Here is a 17,377-nt window from a genome sequence, read left to right on the forward strand (position 1 = left end):
CTCCAAGAGTATTATCATATGGAACGAGATGAAGAGGTTATTTTTAAAGAAATATTTCCTAGTTTCAAGGAGGGCCAACATTTGAAAAGAAATTTGTGGTGTAAGGCCGTACAACGAAGAGTCTCTACACGAATACTCGGAATGTTTCAAGAAATTATGTACATGCTGCCCCATCATCAAATTAGTGAGTAGCTACTTATCCAATATTTCTATGAGAGCCTTCTATCTACTGATAGGAAGATGATTGATGCTGCTAGTGGAGGAGCTTTGGTGGATAAAATTCTTGAGGGCGCGAGAAACTTGATTGTAAATATGATGGCCAATCCTCAATAATTTGGCACTAGGCTTGACTTTCCATCTAAGCATGTTAATGAGGTAAATATTTCCTCCCTTGAATAACAAATTGTGAGTCTAACTTTTCTTGTTCGTCAAATGACTGTAAGTAATATGCAAACGACAAAAGCTTGTGGGATTTGTTTGGTAGTTGGACATCCAACCGATATGTGCCCTACTCTTCAAGAGGAGCCCATTGAGCAAGTGAATGCGACGGGTGACTTTCCTAGACAACTGCAAAAGAAGTATGATCCCTAGTCGAGCATGTATAACCTAGGATGGAGGGATCACCCCAATCTTAACTATGGGAATCCACAAGTAAATCAGCCCGCAACTCAAAACCACCCAAATTGCTAGCAATATAAGCAGACATACCCCCCTAGACAACAACTGGGCCAAACTTCTAATTCTGATATGTCTTTAGAAGATATTGTTAAGTCTCTTGCCACTAACAACTTGCAATTTCAACAGAAGACGAAATAATTTCAACAAGAGGCGAGGGCCAGTATTCAAAGTTTAGACAATCAAATGGTCCATATGAGAACCGCAATTAATCGGCTAGAGGCACAAAGTTCAGGGAAATTATCCTATCAAACAGTAGTAAATTCAAGAAAAAATGCAAGTGCAATCTTTTTGAAAAGTGAGAAAGAGGTTGAAATTCTAGTAAAGATTGCCCCTACATCATCAAAGCAAGAGAAAGAGAAAAATGTTATTGTAAACAGGAACGTTCCCAATGATGATGACATACCTAAGTGTAAGTTTTCACATCTTTTTTATTATAAACCAGTACCTCATTTTCCTCAAGCTTTAGTAGAATCTAGAAAAGATGAGCAAAATAAAGATCTATATGAGACTTTTCGTAAATACGAGGTAAATATTCCAGTTTTAGATACTATTAAACAAGTACATTGTTATGCTAAATTTCTAAAAGAACTGTGTACAATTAAGAGGAAACAAAAATTTAAAGGATGTGAGAAGATGAGAGTAGGTGAGAATGTTTCTACAGTTATTCAAAGAAAACTCCTTGCGAAGTGCAAAGATCCAGGTGCGTTTATTATCCCTTGTTCGATAGGTAACACTAGATTTGAGAAGGTCATACTAGATTTAGGAGCTTCTATCAATGTCATGCCATATTCTATGTATGCTTCTTTGAAATTTGGCCCTTTGAATAAAATGGTGTTGCGATTTAGTTGGCTAATAGATCTAATGCCTATCCTAAAGGTGCAGTTGAGGATGTTCTTGTGCAAGTTAATAATTTGATTTTTCCTGCTGATTTCTATGTGCTTGATATGGAGAATGGTGATCAAACTACTCCTATTTTGTTTGGAAGACCATTCTTAAAGACATCCAAGACTAAGATAGATATCCATAGTGGCACACTTACCATGGAATTTGATGGTGAAATTGTTAAATTTAATATTTAGGAAGCCATGAAATATCCTGGTGATGATAATCCTATTTATTTTATTAATGTGATTGATTCTTTAACACAGAAAATTTTTGAACTTGATGGAAAAAATGGATTGGAAGTTGCCATTAGTAAGCATCTTGAGAAACAGAATGAGGAGTTAGACTTGAGTATTGATTTGTAGGAAACTGTTGCAGCGTTGAATGATTTTTCAAAGTTACAATAGTCAAGTAACATTCCTTATATTACGTTACCAATTTCTAACAAGGGACTTTTACGCTCTGTTTTACAGGCCCCTATTTCGAATTTGAAGCCTCTCCCCAATCACCTCAAGTACATGTTTCTTGGGGACAAAGGAACATTACCAATGATCATCTCTAGTAAATTTAGTGCACCGCAAAAAGAAAAGTTGTGCAGGTCCTTAAAGAGCATAAGACGGCTATTGGTTGGACAATTGCGGATATTAAAGGAATTAGCCCGTCTACATACATGCATCGTATCTTACTTCAAAATGGAGCAAAACCTTTCCGTCAACAGCAAAGAAGATTGAACCTGCCTATGATAGATGTAGTGAAGAAGAAGATCCTCAAACTTCTTGTAGTTGGAGTGATTTATCTTATTTCAGATAGCAATTGGATTAACCCGATTCAAGTGGTTCCTAAAAAGACTGGAATAACTGTTGTGAAAAATCAAAATGATGAGTTAGTTACTACCCGTGTTCAGGATGGGTGGTGGGTTTGTATAGATTATAGAAAATTAAATTCCGTAACCCGCAATGACCACTTTCCTTTACCTTTTATTGATCAAATGCTTGAAAGGTTAGCTGGTCATTCTTACTATTTTTTTCTTGATAGTTATTCAGGTTATTTTCAGATTACAATTACTTCGGAGGATCAACAAAAGATGACTTTTACATGCCCATTCGGGACTTTTGCATATTGTCACATGCCTTTTGGCCTTTGCAACGCCCCAACCACTTTCCAAAGGTGTATGGTTAACATATTTTCAGATTATATTGAGCATATCATAGAAGTTTTTATAGACGATTTTACAGTTTATGGAGACTCCTTTGATAATTGTTTGCATAACCTTACACTTTCTATTCAAAGATGCATAAAAACTAACCTTGTGTTAAATTCTGAAAAATGTCATTTTATGGTTGAACAAGGTATAGTTTTGGGTCATGTTGTTTCATCTAGGCGAATTGAGGTAGATAAAGCTAAAGTTAATATTATTCAATCTTTATCTTATCGGACTAGTGTGTGGGAAGTTTGTTCTTTTCTTGGACATGCAGGTTTTTACCGAAGATTCATCAAGGACTTCTCCAAAATAACATTATCCCTATGCAAGTTACTACAAAAGAATATGACTTTTGAGTTCGATAAGGCATGTAAAAAAGGCATTTGATAAACTGAAGGAACTGTTAACTTCTACCCCAGTTATTCAACCTCCTAACTAGATCATTCATTTCGAAATAATGTGCGACGTAAGTGATTATGCAGTAGGCGTTGTTTTGGGTCAGAGAATTGGAAACGCGTCTCATGCCATTTATTATGCTTCAAGGAATTTGAATGATGCCTAGATAAATTATTATACTATTGAAAAAGAACTTTTGGCTGTTATTTTTGTTTTAGAAAAATTTTGATCTTATTTGCTTGGTACTAAAGTCATTGTTTACTCTGATCATGCAGTTCTTCGTTATTTGATGATGAAGAAAGAAGCAAAATCAAGATTAATAAGATAGATACTTCTCTTAAGTGAATTTGATTTGGAGATCAAAGACAGAAGAGGGACAAAAAATTGTGTCGCAGATCATTTGAGTTGTTTAGTTCATGTGGAGGATGAACTTCGTTTGCAAGAAAAGTTCCCTGATGAGCAATTGTTCTCCGCGAGTATGACATTAACTTGGTATGCACATTTTGTAAATTATTTGGTTACTAATATGTTACCTCCTGGTTTGTCTAAGGCTCAAAGAGATAAAATCAAGAGTGATGTTAAATACTATGTGTGGGATGACCCATACTTATGGAAACATTGTGTAGATCAAATGATAAGAAGGTGCGTTCTTGAAAATGAAATTGTTTCTATTATCACCTTTTGTCATTCTTATGCTTGTGGAGGTCATTTTGGAGCTAAGAAAATAGCGAGAAAAGTGCTAGAATGTGGTTTCTATTGGTTGTCTTTATTTTGAGATTCATATTCTTGTTGTAAGTCATGCGATCATTGTCAAAAGACAGGTAATACATCCCAAAAAAATAAGATGCCACAAACCCCCATACTATTTTGCAAAAAAGGATATGTTTGGGGCATCAATTTCATGAGACTGTTTCCTGTATCTTTTGGTTATGTTTATACTTTGCTTGCTATTGATTATGTCTCGAAATGGGTAGAAACTAAAGCTATCAGGACTGATGATTCTAAAGTTATCGATTTTATCAAGTCTAATATATTCTCCAAGTTTGGAATTCTAAGAACTCTAATAAGTGATCGAGGCACTCACTTTTACAATCGAACTATAGAGACTTTGCTGAAAAAGTACCATGTGACCTACAAAGTGTCAACTGCCTATCATCCACAAACAAGTGGACAAGTGAAAATGTCAAATCGAGAGATCAAGTTCATCATTGAAAAAATGGTCAATCAAAGTAGAAAATATTGGAGTTTGCGCTTGGATGATGTTTTGTGGGCGTATAGGACTGCATATAAGACGCCCATTGGTATGTCACCTTATCGATTGGTGTTTAGGAAACCATGCCATCTTCCAGTTTAGTTAGAACACAAGGCTTATTGGGCTATCAAGAGTTTCAACATGAAGATGGATGAGAGTAGAGGACACAAGAAGTTGCAATTACAAGAGTTAGAGGAAATTCGCAATGATGCCTATGAGAGTGCAAAGATTTATAAGGAAAATACGAAGGCTTTTCATGTCAAGATGATCTCTAGGAAGGAGTTTAAAGTTGGTCAAAAAGTCCTTTTATACCATTTATGGCTTCGTTTGTTCCCGGGTAACTTGCATTTTCGTTGGATTGGACCTTTTGTTATAACTAATGTTTTTCTTCATGGTGCAGTTGAAATTCAAAGTTTAACAACTTCCAAAGTGTTCAAGGTGAATGGCCATAGACTTAAGCCTTTTTATAAAGGTTTCCAAGTAGAGAATGTGGTAAAATTGGACCTTGAGGATCCGATTTATGTTGATTTAAGAAGGAAGCATTGAGTCGAGCCAACAACAATAAACAAAGACACTGCTTGGGAGGCAACTCAAGGGGAGTTCATTCTTCTTTATTTTCACATTTATATTTTTTAGTTATTTTTTCTTTTCTTTGCATTTCGCCTTACATTGGAGACAATGTAAATTTTAAGTGTAGGGGAGGGGATTTAGGTTGTGTTTTAATTTAATATTTTTGAAAAAAAAAGTTTTACTTTTTGCTTTTGAAGAAAACATTGAAAAAAAAAAGTTTTGCTTTTTGTTTTTGAGATTCTCAACGATTTTTGGTTGTGTATGTCATGAGCAAGATTCATTTAAGTTTGAAAAATTCATAACATGATTGAATAAGTAATTTTCCTACTGAGAATTAATTAGTTTAGTTATTTTCCTTGAGAATGGTAGTGACTAAATTTTGTAGACAAAAGCCGGTGAGATTTTGAGCCCTTAGACTGACACATCCATATCGGTCTCACTATTTTCTTTCATGTGAGACATTCTTCCATGGATTTGTTTCTCTAGAACTTGCTTTGATCTTTTTTGAGGTCATATTGACACGTGTATGCATGAACATGATTAAGGCCCTCTTTGTTATAAGCTACATAAGCCAAATAGCCTACCTTATAAATTTTTTTTTTGTTGAACCCCTTTGAGTTTTATTATTTTTTTTTTCGTTTATTGTGAACCCAAGTTACAAGCCTTAAACCCGAAAAATAATGCCTTTACCCAAGCCGTAGAGCTAGTGGAGCATTATTCATCATTATGATATGTATGGGGGTGCCTAGATTTGTGGTGTGGGTATAACTGGTGAAATGGAACATGTTTTCATTCTCAATTCATGAGTTTCATTCTGGCTGTAAGTTTATTGGCCAAAAAAAAAAAAAAAAAAAAGGAAAAAAGAAAGGAAGTGATGGAGGAAATTTTTTTTAATGTTACAAACTGTTCATGTTCATAATTCTTCCTAAAAGTTTTTTAAAAAAAGGGGGGTTTGTTTATACGTGATACATACAAAGGTGGAAGTTGTTGCGAAGGATTATTCCCTACTGTAAATGAAAAGTGTTCCTTTTGAACGATCTCTTTTTCAATGCAGGAGTTGTACATGGTTTAAATGCTTTAAAGCTAAATTGAAGAAGTTGTTGAATGGAGTGATTAGTTTTACATGTCTTATATATTCAAGCTTGAGTTGATTCATTTTTGCTCCACTAGTTTTGATGGCTTTTGAGCTACATTCTCAAATATTTCCCAACCTTGATCCTAAACCCCATTACAACCCTTGAAAATTCTTATAATTCATGTTATGCATGTGATTCCAGTGGTGGAGAATGAGAAGATATGCAAGTCTATGGTAGATCATTTCCACTGGGATGAATTTGAGCAAAACACCTACCCTTCAAACACATAAGAGTTGAGAGTTTATTTTCGTAAGGGTCTACGTATTTAGTTTCCTCCATCTTCGAGTGAAAATTCTTATTAAGAATGTTTGTTCATGATATGTTATGACTTTTGAAGAATTTGATTGTTCTTTGTTGATGTTGTTGTAATCTTGATGTTTTTAGGAAAGTGAATTTGAATTTTGCCCGAGGACGAGCAAAAGTTAAGTGTGAGGGAATTTGATGAGAATCTAAAATACCATATTTTTATCCTTTAATGTTTAATCCTTTATACATATTTGGTTCCTACATGTACTCATTATTCTTTTATTTTGATTTAGGATGCAAATGGAGGTGTTAAGTGCAAAACGAAGTAACTTGGACAATTTTAGATAGTTTCAACATTACTTCGTAATATGGGTATAACTCTCTCATTCAAGCTCCGATTGAGATGATTCAAGTTGCTATGGAACTCTAAGAAAAAGATCTACAACTTTTATTTTTTACGTTTTGAGAGATATTAGTTACATCAAGATCGAAATCAGACTTGAAGTTGTTATACCTACATTGTTGACACGAATTTGACACGGATTTGACGCAGTTTATTTTTAGAAATCTCCAAATCTGGTGCACGAAAATTATAACTGAAAACACCACTTTCCTAATTATATTAGGAATTTATTTTATTTTTAATATTTTTTTTAATTAGTCAGATTTGGATATTGTTATTTTAGGATAAGATTTAGAATATTTTTAAGAGATTTTGTAGGCTTCTAAAAAGGAAAAATAATGTGTAGAAGAGAGAAAAAATCATGAGATTTGAAAAAAAGACATCTCTTTCTATTCTCTTCTCTAACTTCTCTTTTGAGTTTTCATCATAGTTTTGTGTGGCTAAATTTTTCTAATTGGTCGAATGAAACAGAAGCCTGGGAATCAATAAAAACTATGAGATCTAATTAATTTTTATTGTTCAATTTATGCTTTGGGTATTGGATGTTCTTTTATGCCTATTTTCATGATTGTCTCGTTTAATTACTATGAGGCCTACTAGCCTATTATTCATTGCAATATACTGCTAGGTTAAATATCAAATCCATAATTGTTTAATCCCTCTAATTTGAAGCAACTAAGATTTAATGATTTACTACGTCAGAAATTATTAGATCTTAAGAAAAATGCTCAACTAAATTAAATGCAACTGCTTGTACTTGTGTTGTTTAGCTTCATCGATATCTTTAATTATTAAAGCTACTACTAGATTAAATCTTTAGCGTTTGTCTTGGGTTTTTTAGTAGTTAGGGTTAATTAGATCACCTGTTTTCTATTTAACTATTACTAAGGAGAGATAAGAAAATAGTTTTAACGGTGAATATGCAAACTGTGAATTGATATATACTTGCATCGATGATCAGTTGTAAAATTCCTATGGTAGATGTTGACTTAAACCAATGTTTGTTCTTTTGATTGATTTCAGTTCTTCAATTTGAATTGTTCCTTAGTTATTTTTCTTAAAATTGTTTTCGTTATACTCGAACCCCCCTTCATTGTTCACGTAGCATAAAAACTAGGCTAGATACTCTCCGTGGGAACGATCCTTACGCGCACCACTACATGCATTTTTTTTAGGAGTATAGGTTTTATTTTTGGTTGCTTGCGAGAGCACATCACTCCTTATTAAACAAATTCATGTTTCTTTTCCTTTAAGTACTAGACGATCTATCGCACCATTGGTTTAATTCACTGTAACATAGGCATTTACTTAATGTCTCCCGTGCATTGTGTTTTCATGCTACTAATACTAGTGCTTTTAAATATAAATTTGATGCAAAGGTTATTACTTTTGTCTTCCTTGGCTATTCTTATGTGTAAACACCTCAATTTTATCGGAGAAGCTCGAGAGCTCAATCAAATTCAATGATAAAGATCAAATTGAGAGGATGTCAATCAATCAAGTGGGATCCACTTAAGCAAACCAAGCCAATCAAGCGATAACCAAAAAAATGGATTTTCACCTAGCCCTTAGTAACAAACGGCCAAGCATAGGCTTTACCTGACTATTGGTCACCAAATGGTCAAGCCAATGTTGTTCTAACCTTTCTTTGGGTAGTACACATATATGTTTTGCTTTAGGTTACCTACTTCCAATGCAAGTTCATTCTGGCAGTTACTTGCCAAGAGTCAATTCAATTGGGTAGTTATTCAACCCATGTGTGTACGAGATAGTTTTATGAAATGACCTCCTAAGCCTCCTTTAAATTGAGTTTTTCCTCATGTAAATCCCCCTAATTCCCCAAATGTCCATGCCTTACCCCTTCATCAATTTTTCTACCAAGGTTCTTGGGTAGCTTTCCTATTCTTCTAAATTTGACTGTAAGTCTTGTTTAGTCCCTACTTAAGGTGAATTACCTCCTTAACCTTGATTTGTTGAGACTTATTAGAGGTAGTTCACACTTGCACTCTTTTAATCTTCTTCAAAATCCAAGTGAATTTCATGTCATTCAATGTAATTTGACCCAATTCAAAAGCCCATGACCATTCTATCCTACCTAGAGAAAGTTCTAGAACTTGTGCTCAAAAACCTATTTATCATCAATTTATTAGAGACCTAAATAAGCCAAGTGACCAAAAAGTCCAAAATTTTATCACTAATTTACTTGCCACTTAACCTATTTTTCTTTAGATTGACTCAAAGTCAAGGTTCTTAGACTCTTTTAACCTTCCCCAAGAATTCTCTAGAACTTGTTGTCTCTTACAATCATATCCTTTGATAATCATGATTATTTAAACTCATATGACTATAAAAGAAAATCAAGAACTATTTAATGAAGGGCGATTGAGGTCTTTATATGTGATTTTATTGGGAATATTAGGAACTCTAGGATTCTGGACAGCCTTATCCCCAAGGGTCCCCCAAAAGCCTATAAATAGGATCATATCCAAGGTAGAAAAAAAGGAGAAGAATTGGAGCTCCAAATCTCTAGCAAAATCCTTTTTCTAAATTCTCCAACCCTCACAAAATTATGTCCAAATAATCTATCACCCTTCCTAGAAGTCAAAACCCAATAAGAAGAAAAAAAAAAAAGAAGACTAAGGTAGGGCTAAGTAACAATCCCCTTCTAATCCCCTATTCTCATCTTTCATTTTTCTTTATTTCAGGTTTCTTTGTTTCTTATTTAATAATGTAAATCTATAATTCATAGTTTAAATGCTTGGGGGTAGAGAGTAATCCCTCCTAGTAAGGTAATTTCCCATTATAAGTCCTTAATAAGCTCCATGAGAACATTAGCAAAGTTTTCTTTACTTTTATTTCTAATTCCATTCAATTTAATTTCCTAGAATGGTTATTCTTTATTTTACTTTCTTGATAGCTTAGCAACAAGAAAGTGAATCCTCAATGAGGTAATCTTCTCTTTCTAAGTCTATTACATGCATACATCAGCATGCACACACTGGCTTCTAAAATGGCTATGAGCTAAGGTATAGGTTCTTATGAACCTATATTTAATTCTTAAGCCAAAAAAATAGTCCTCAAATGGACAAAACTCTCATGCATAAGGTTTTGGCACCAACATGATTTTGTTCAAGTCATGAACATCATCTATGGACCAAACCAACAAGTAAAGACTCCTAAGGGAACACACTGATAGTACTTTGTTGGGAATTTTGAGAACAATTAATGAAATAACTGGATGAAAGAGCCTGGAGGTAGGAATACCATGCCATCGGGGCTCCTTCTCTAAATGGTGTAACATTTTGGTTAATAATCCCTAAATATGCGATTTGGGGATTTCACATCCCAAATCCCCAGTCTGATGGTTTTGAAATACAAATCAAAGTTTAAGATCTAAAAGTTATTTCTAGTTAATTATTAAATCAAGATAAATCCAAACCTTAACATTATTAGAAATATTCAAGGATGTCGATGTACCCGTAGACGAAAATGCAATAGAAAATGATGTCCGATAAGATTCAAGTTTCTCATTTTGAGAAATCTAGGGTTTTTCACATAACTATGAGAAAAGTGTGACTAAGCTCATGAAACAGATTGAACCTCAAAGATTCAAAAGGAGAAGAGAGTTAAAACAATAAATAACAAATAGGAAATCATAAACAATGAACGAACATTAAGGAATAAAATAAAATAATATTACTTTATTGAGAGAATTCACCCCTAGCCAAGGCTAGGGTTTTAGCAATCCATACAAGAGAAAACTAAAGGTTCTTTTTAGAGAGAGAGAAAATAGAGCCAAAATAGGTTTTAGGGAACTAATTTATAAAAGTAATGTTTGGAACATAATCCACCTCGATTCGCAAGTCACCAAGATTACAATTAGGGATGAAAAATGTATTAGAGGTTTTTTACGAAAATGGGACCTACTTAAAGAGGTTCCTATCGTGCCGCGGTGATTTCCACTCTTTGAGGTTCCAATTTTGTTGTGGATTTTTCTTGTAATTTTACTAGACCATTGGTGCACTTGGATTTCTTCAATGAGTTGTCTATAATACTCCGAATTTCTAATCTATGATCTCAATTAATCTTTTTGGCTCAATTGATCTCATGATTGCATTCTAGTTGTTGAGTTCAACGTTAAGGTCTCTAATAGCTCAAGATCTCTGCATTAAACAATTTAAAATAAGTTAATAACCTATTATGCCCTTGGGAATCAAAAGCTTAGAAACTTTCTTAACATAAGGACTCAAACTCCAAAGAAAATGATAAAACTTGAAATAAAAACACCATTAGAGTGCACATTTGTGCGGTCATCAACACCCAAACTCATTGAATGATGTCAACTCCAAAAACCCTTTCTAGATGAGATCAAAACTTCGAAAGGTTTTGAAACCTCACATATCTACATTATATTTATAGGATTTATAATTTAATGACCAAACAAATTGTATTTTAAAAAGACATTATCTTGTTTGTCGATTTCCCAAGTCATCCTCCAGAATCTCTTATCATGCCCAACCCCATTTTTGATCATCCTATTTTATCAACAAGTAAGATTCCGTTTTCAAATCTTCCTACATCTTACCTCACGAAGAAAAAATGTTCATGCTGATTCTCTAGCTATTAGTGCAACAAAATTAAGATGACCACAACTGATGAAAAAGCTTCTATCAAAGTGATAAGAAAATGACATAATACCAGTTAGACCCAAAAGACTTGCAACCATTAAAAAATGATGAGGCTTTAACATTGCATATCTGATAAGAAGTGCCATAGTTCAACTTTTTATAAAGCTATTTAGAAAAGGGAATCATTGATGTAGGTAAAATAGATGCAAAGAATTTAAAAAGTCAACTAGTAAACTATGTCTTCATCAGAAGGCATTTGTACAAACAAAGATTTGAGGATGTCTTGTTGCAATGTTCAACTCATGGTAAAAGTCAGGAAATCATGCAAGAAGTACACTCGGGTTTGTGCAGTGAGCATCAAGGTGGAAACAAGCTAGCATTTCAGATATTATAGGTTGAGTATACACAAAGACTATAAATATGCTATTAGGAGATGCAAAGTCTGCCAAGTTCATTCAAGCATCCTATGGATGCACCCTAGCACTATATCCAGTTCAAACTTATTGGCCATTTCAAATGTCTGATTTCAATTTAATTTGTAAGATCTCTTTACCATCTAGGAAAAATCACATGTGGATCTTGAGTATTATAGAATATTTTTGGAAGTAGGTCGAAACCATTTCCCTTCAAAAAGCATCATCTGATGTATATGTTGTTAAATGCATAAAAGTATGATTTTTCCATTATCTTATAGAACACTTAATTATATTTTCTAACCTAGAGCTACGATTTCTTCATAAAATCATGCACAATAGTTAATTCATCATAAATTACATTTTATTGTCTAAATTGCATATATTTTCACAGATTTCAAGGATTCAATTATATATCCATTTCTTATAGGTAAAATATTTGAGAATTGAAAAATCAAAGAATGAAAAAAGATCAAGGTCAAGTCAAAACACAGTCTAAGAGATTCAATGGTCCTAGATTGACAAAATCAAATTCTAAAATTGCCACGTCATACCATTTTACACATAGCTTTTCGCTCACTTATTGAAATAAGAAAAAAATTTAGGATTACTAAATTAATTAAGTGGAAAATAAATTCCTATTTCAAGTAGAAAAGCCCATTTAGACTTCGAATTGGTCAAAAACATGTAACAAGTTAGAGACTCTATGTCAGTCACGTTTTACCATTTTGAACCTAATTTTTTACTCGATTATCAAAATGAAGCAAGGCAAGGAGGTTAGAACTCTAATTAAAAGGGGAACATATTTTTAATTCTTGTAAAAGATTAGATTCAGACGAAAAAATAGTAAAAACTTGTTGTCAAAGCAAATCTAATTTTTATCTATAGAAAGACCTTATGTCTTTTATTTCTTATTTTCTCTACTCTCTTTCATCCTTCTTTCCTCTTTTCAATTAATCTCTTTTCTTATCTTTTTATATTTTTAGATTTTAGTTTATTTTTCTACAATTAGAAAATACATTGTTCAAATTAATTCAAGAGATCAATAAAAATTAACTATAATTTTAATTTTGTATTATTTGTTGATTTCTAGAATGAATCTTGGATAATCAGCCAATTTAAGAAGATTGATGAAGTCAAGGTTATTATTTATTTTAAGTTTATTATTTTAGTTCTTTGTTAAAATAGATTTCTCTTCCAAACTTTAATTTTTTAGCAATCTCAATTTATTTCTCTTTGTCCTTCATCTTGGGTGTGATCGATTACTATTAGGTATAACTTATTATTTTGGATGCTCGTTGCGATGCGAAATCATTGGGTGATAAAATTATTAAAGGAAAGAAAATCTTAGGCAATTTTAGATTTTTAATTATTTAGTTCATTATTGTTAAATCCTTCGAATAAAAAATCTTTGCTACTTTCTTGATTTGAGCTATCCAAAAAGAATATAAAAATAAATTGATTTAAATTAATCATCTTTTGTGTATTCATTCTCCTTACATGTTTTCCAATTCAGACATTTTTTAGTTAATTTAATTAGTTTTTATTTTAATTTTTAAAATCACACTACTTTTATTTTATTTTCTAAAATTCGAAATATTAGTCTCCCAATCCTCAATTTAATGACCCTACTTGTCAATCTAAAATATGTTTTAATTTTAACTTTATATTTTATTCTTGTTCTTTTAAGAGATGTCTTTGTACGATGAACAAATTGACGTCGTTGCTGGAAATTAGCGTAATTGAATTTTCATATCGAGAAAGATATCAGAGAATTTTCTGATTTTCTTTTTCTTTCTTTATTTTAGTGTTTATTATTATTATTTCACTTTTATTTTTATTTTAGATTTTAATTTTTTTTCTTTTTACTTGTAAGAGACAGATCTTAAAGATAAGGTGAAGAAGAAGATCAAATTTTCTTCTAAAGCAATTTAGAAATAGATTATGATTAATTGAAGTTTAAATTTTTGAAAAATAGTGGCCTAGACTATAATAAAATTAAGGATGGTGTGACAATGGGATGTAACTATCACGACCCCTTGGGTACATACATCAAAATTGGTGTCGATCGCCCAAGTCAACTTAATTTGGTCATCCCCCGTCTAGAACGAAAGGTAAGTTTTTTTTAACACCCACGAATCTATTAAAAATAGTTTTCTAATTGCTTTTGCATGTTCCAGTTTTCACACATTGATTCACTATTTTAGTAAAAGGAAACCCCTATAAGAAGGACACTCGATAAGATAGGGATCAGATTTCATCACTGATTCCTTGTCCTATAGGATAAAATTGAATAACTTAAATCAATCCAATTAATAATTAAAATTATGTATACTTGGACCTTAAGACCCTCGAGCTCAATAAAAGAGACCTAGTTCAAGTTATCCCAATTGTTATTCTTGACTTTAATCGGTGCCTAAGAATGATCTTGCCCCATTGTACCTTACAGTACGAGGGGGATAAACTACATTTAGTCTAGACTAGATGCAATTTAAAAGTGCCTTTATTACATATTGTGACACCTCTAATTTGAAGATATGACTGGTCAATTTTGGCTTTAGAGAACTGAGTTGAAAAACCCGATTTGCTATTTCTAAATAGTTAGGAGTTGTCTAACTTTAAGCACCTATAGCAAGTCAACTAGGTTGTTCGATTATGTCTATGTGTGCATTGGTGTATGCTTGGTAGATGTTAGTCTTGAAAATGACATTTTGCCATTGGATCCCAAGAATGAGAGAACTCTCTCTATTATCTATAGAACCTAAGGTACTATATTCTTCAAGTAAAACATGAAAAATATTCATAGTAACCTTGCTATAAAGCAAATGATAATGGTAACCTTGCTCATAGAGCACACATCACGTTAGTAAGAGAGAGGATTATGCATGAGTTATTGCCTCCCTCATCGACGCATCCTCCCTAATCTATAGTTTTGTCTCAAATCGAGGTAAACAATTTTGAAATAAGCCCGACTACCATCAATATGCTATGCAAATTTCATGGGCTAGATATTGAGCAACCCTATACACATCTCAACAAGTTCTTGACAATCTGTATCACCTTCAACAAAAAAAACTTGGATGAGGATAGTATGAAGTTGCATCTTTTCCTACTTCCACTGGACAATCATGCAGCTGCATGATTCAACTCACTTACTCTAGATTCCATCCATGCATGGAATGAACTCTCAAACAATTTTATGGCCAAATATTGCTTGTTGGTCAAAATTGAAAGGATTAGAGAAATCATCAAAAGTTTCAAGGAAAGACCCGATGAGAAATTCGCCTAAGCTTGGGAGAGATTCTGAGAATTATAGTTAAGTATCCATACCATAGGCATGACAAAATGCAGTTGGTGCATTCTTTTTACAAAAGCTTGCTAGAAACGCAAATAACCTTAATCGAGTCCATGCATAAAGAAAAATTCTTGCACCAAACCCTTAATCAGGCTTATGACTTTTTAGTTGGTTGAGAGCATCCAGAAATGGAGTAATATAGGCAGAGAATATATTGAGACAAATAAGGAACTCGAAAGCCAAGTATCTATGATGTCAAGTCCGACCTTGAATTGAAAAATATTATGGATAGTCTCATCGACGAAGTCTAGAATTTAGTTCAAAAAATCAACACCCTTACTGTGTTAACTCTACCTAGAATTATGTCTTCATACTATGAACATAAGGAGAGAAGACAGAACTATGTGCATTTGATGTGAAAGTACTGAACACACGATCGAGTATTGTCCAATCTTTTCCACAATTATGGCCAAGTAGTCTAATACCATAAATTCGTATAATACCTTTAAGAAACCCATGTCCAACTCCTATAGTCAGATGTACCACCCTAATTCTAGGTATCCTCCCAACTTATCGTATCGATAGAATGATCCTAGTCGATCTTAAGGTGGGCTTTCTAGATTTCATAAGAATTCTTCCTAGAATCATCAGGACCTAGTTCCCCAATCTCTAATGAAATGACCCTACTTGCTAATCTAAAGTAGGTTTTTAATTTTAATTTTATATTTTGTTCTTATCCTTTATAGAGACATCTTTACACGACAAACAAATTGTCCTTAATATCAATCTTAACAAACTCAGCAACCCAATCAGTATAAAATTCTCGTCCTAGATAATATGCCTAACTCTTCTACCCCAAATAGATATCATCAAAAGAATCAATAATGGTTAACATGATGAAGATAATGCAAGATCAACAGATGAAGATGATGTAAAATCGACATCATCAGACTCAGGTCATTGTTAAGCTTGAAGTTCAAATAGGGTAGTTGGCATAGATTTCCTAATCACGCGGTACCCAACTTGAATGACAATGCAAATAAGAAAATAACATCCCATGACTAGTATGAAGTAGGTACTAATTTTGGCATAGGCCATGAGGCCATCCAAGCCATTCACACTTTAAGGTCTAGAAAGTAAGTGGACAATCATGTCCATCTTCTTGAAGAGAATAATGAACAAGTCAATGATCTCATTGATCTGCAAGGGCCCATTGCCCCCTGAATTAAGAATCCGAAAGAAATGTAAGGAACCACTAAGTACGCTATCAGTCCCTACATATGTCTCCATGACACCATTATTTTAGCATTTTCAAGATAATAGGAACGATAAATAATTCAGGAAAATCTTACAAGTTTTCATTAATGTCCAAATGAATATCCTCTTGTTAGATGCCATAAAACAAATACTTGAAAGTGCATTAACATTTTTTACCAATAAAATAAAAAACTATCTAATAATTAGAAGATTTTTAAAGAATGAGGAGTCGCCATCTAGTTTAGTTCTCAGAACCAAAATAACTCCAAATGGATTTTGATCGGTCTACCGGTAAGATAAATGGGTAAGGGGTTGAGTTACAGATTTCGGAAGGTGTTAGGTACCGAATCCGCTTAATCGAAATGTTCAGTCTTTACTATAATCGAAGCAAATCCTAAGGTCAAGATAACAATACTAAAGTCAAATATAGTGGTAAGGTCATAGTATCATATTGGCTAAATAAAACCCTAACGTTAGGATCCCTTCAAATATCACATAATTTCTCAAATTTCGCACATAAAGAGGAAATAATAATTTAAAAAAGCCTAAAATCATGTAATGCCCTAGGACTCACATGGAAAGTGTAATACCCAAGTTTTTTATTCGTATCTCGAGAAAAATAAATAATGAAATTAAAAAAAAAACTTTTAATGGGACTTAGGGTGAAACTTTAGGATTTTGTTCTGATCATTTTTAATGAAATTTGACCTCACCATTGGATTCGAAATGGTCGAAAATCATACTTTAGCTAGTAAGCACTCTTAAATGTGAGTTTGAACAAAAAAATTACAAAATCCTCAATTTTCGAGTTGAACTAGGCTAAAATAATGACTTTCTCCTAGAATAATAATTTTTAAAATTTGACCATACCATTAGATTTGTAAGGAAAAATTATAGAAAATAGACTATTTACTCATCATTTTTGGAGTCGATAAAGTCAAATTATTGTCAAAAATATAACGACGCCTATTTTAGGGTCCTATTGGGTCGAAAAAGTAAATTTTTGTTAAAGATAGAATT

The sequence above is a fragment of the Akebia trifoliata genome, chromosome 13 (genome assembly GCF_017979445.1).
Source record: "Akebia trifoliata isolate Shusen 1 chromosome 13, ASM1797944v1, whole genome shotgun sequence".
NCBI classification, from domain to species: Eukaryota; Viridiplantae; Streptophyta; class Magnoliopsida; order Ranunculales; family Lardizabalaceae; genus Akebia; species Akebia trifoliata.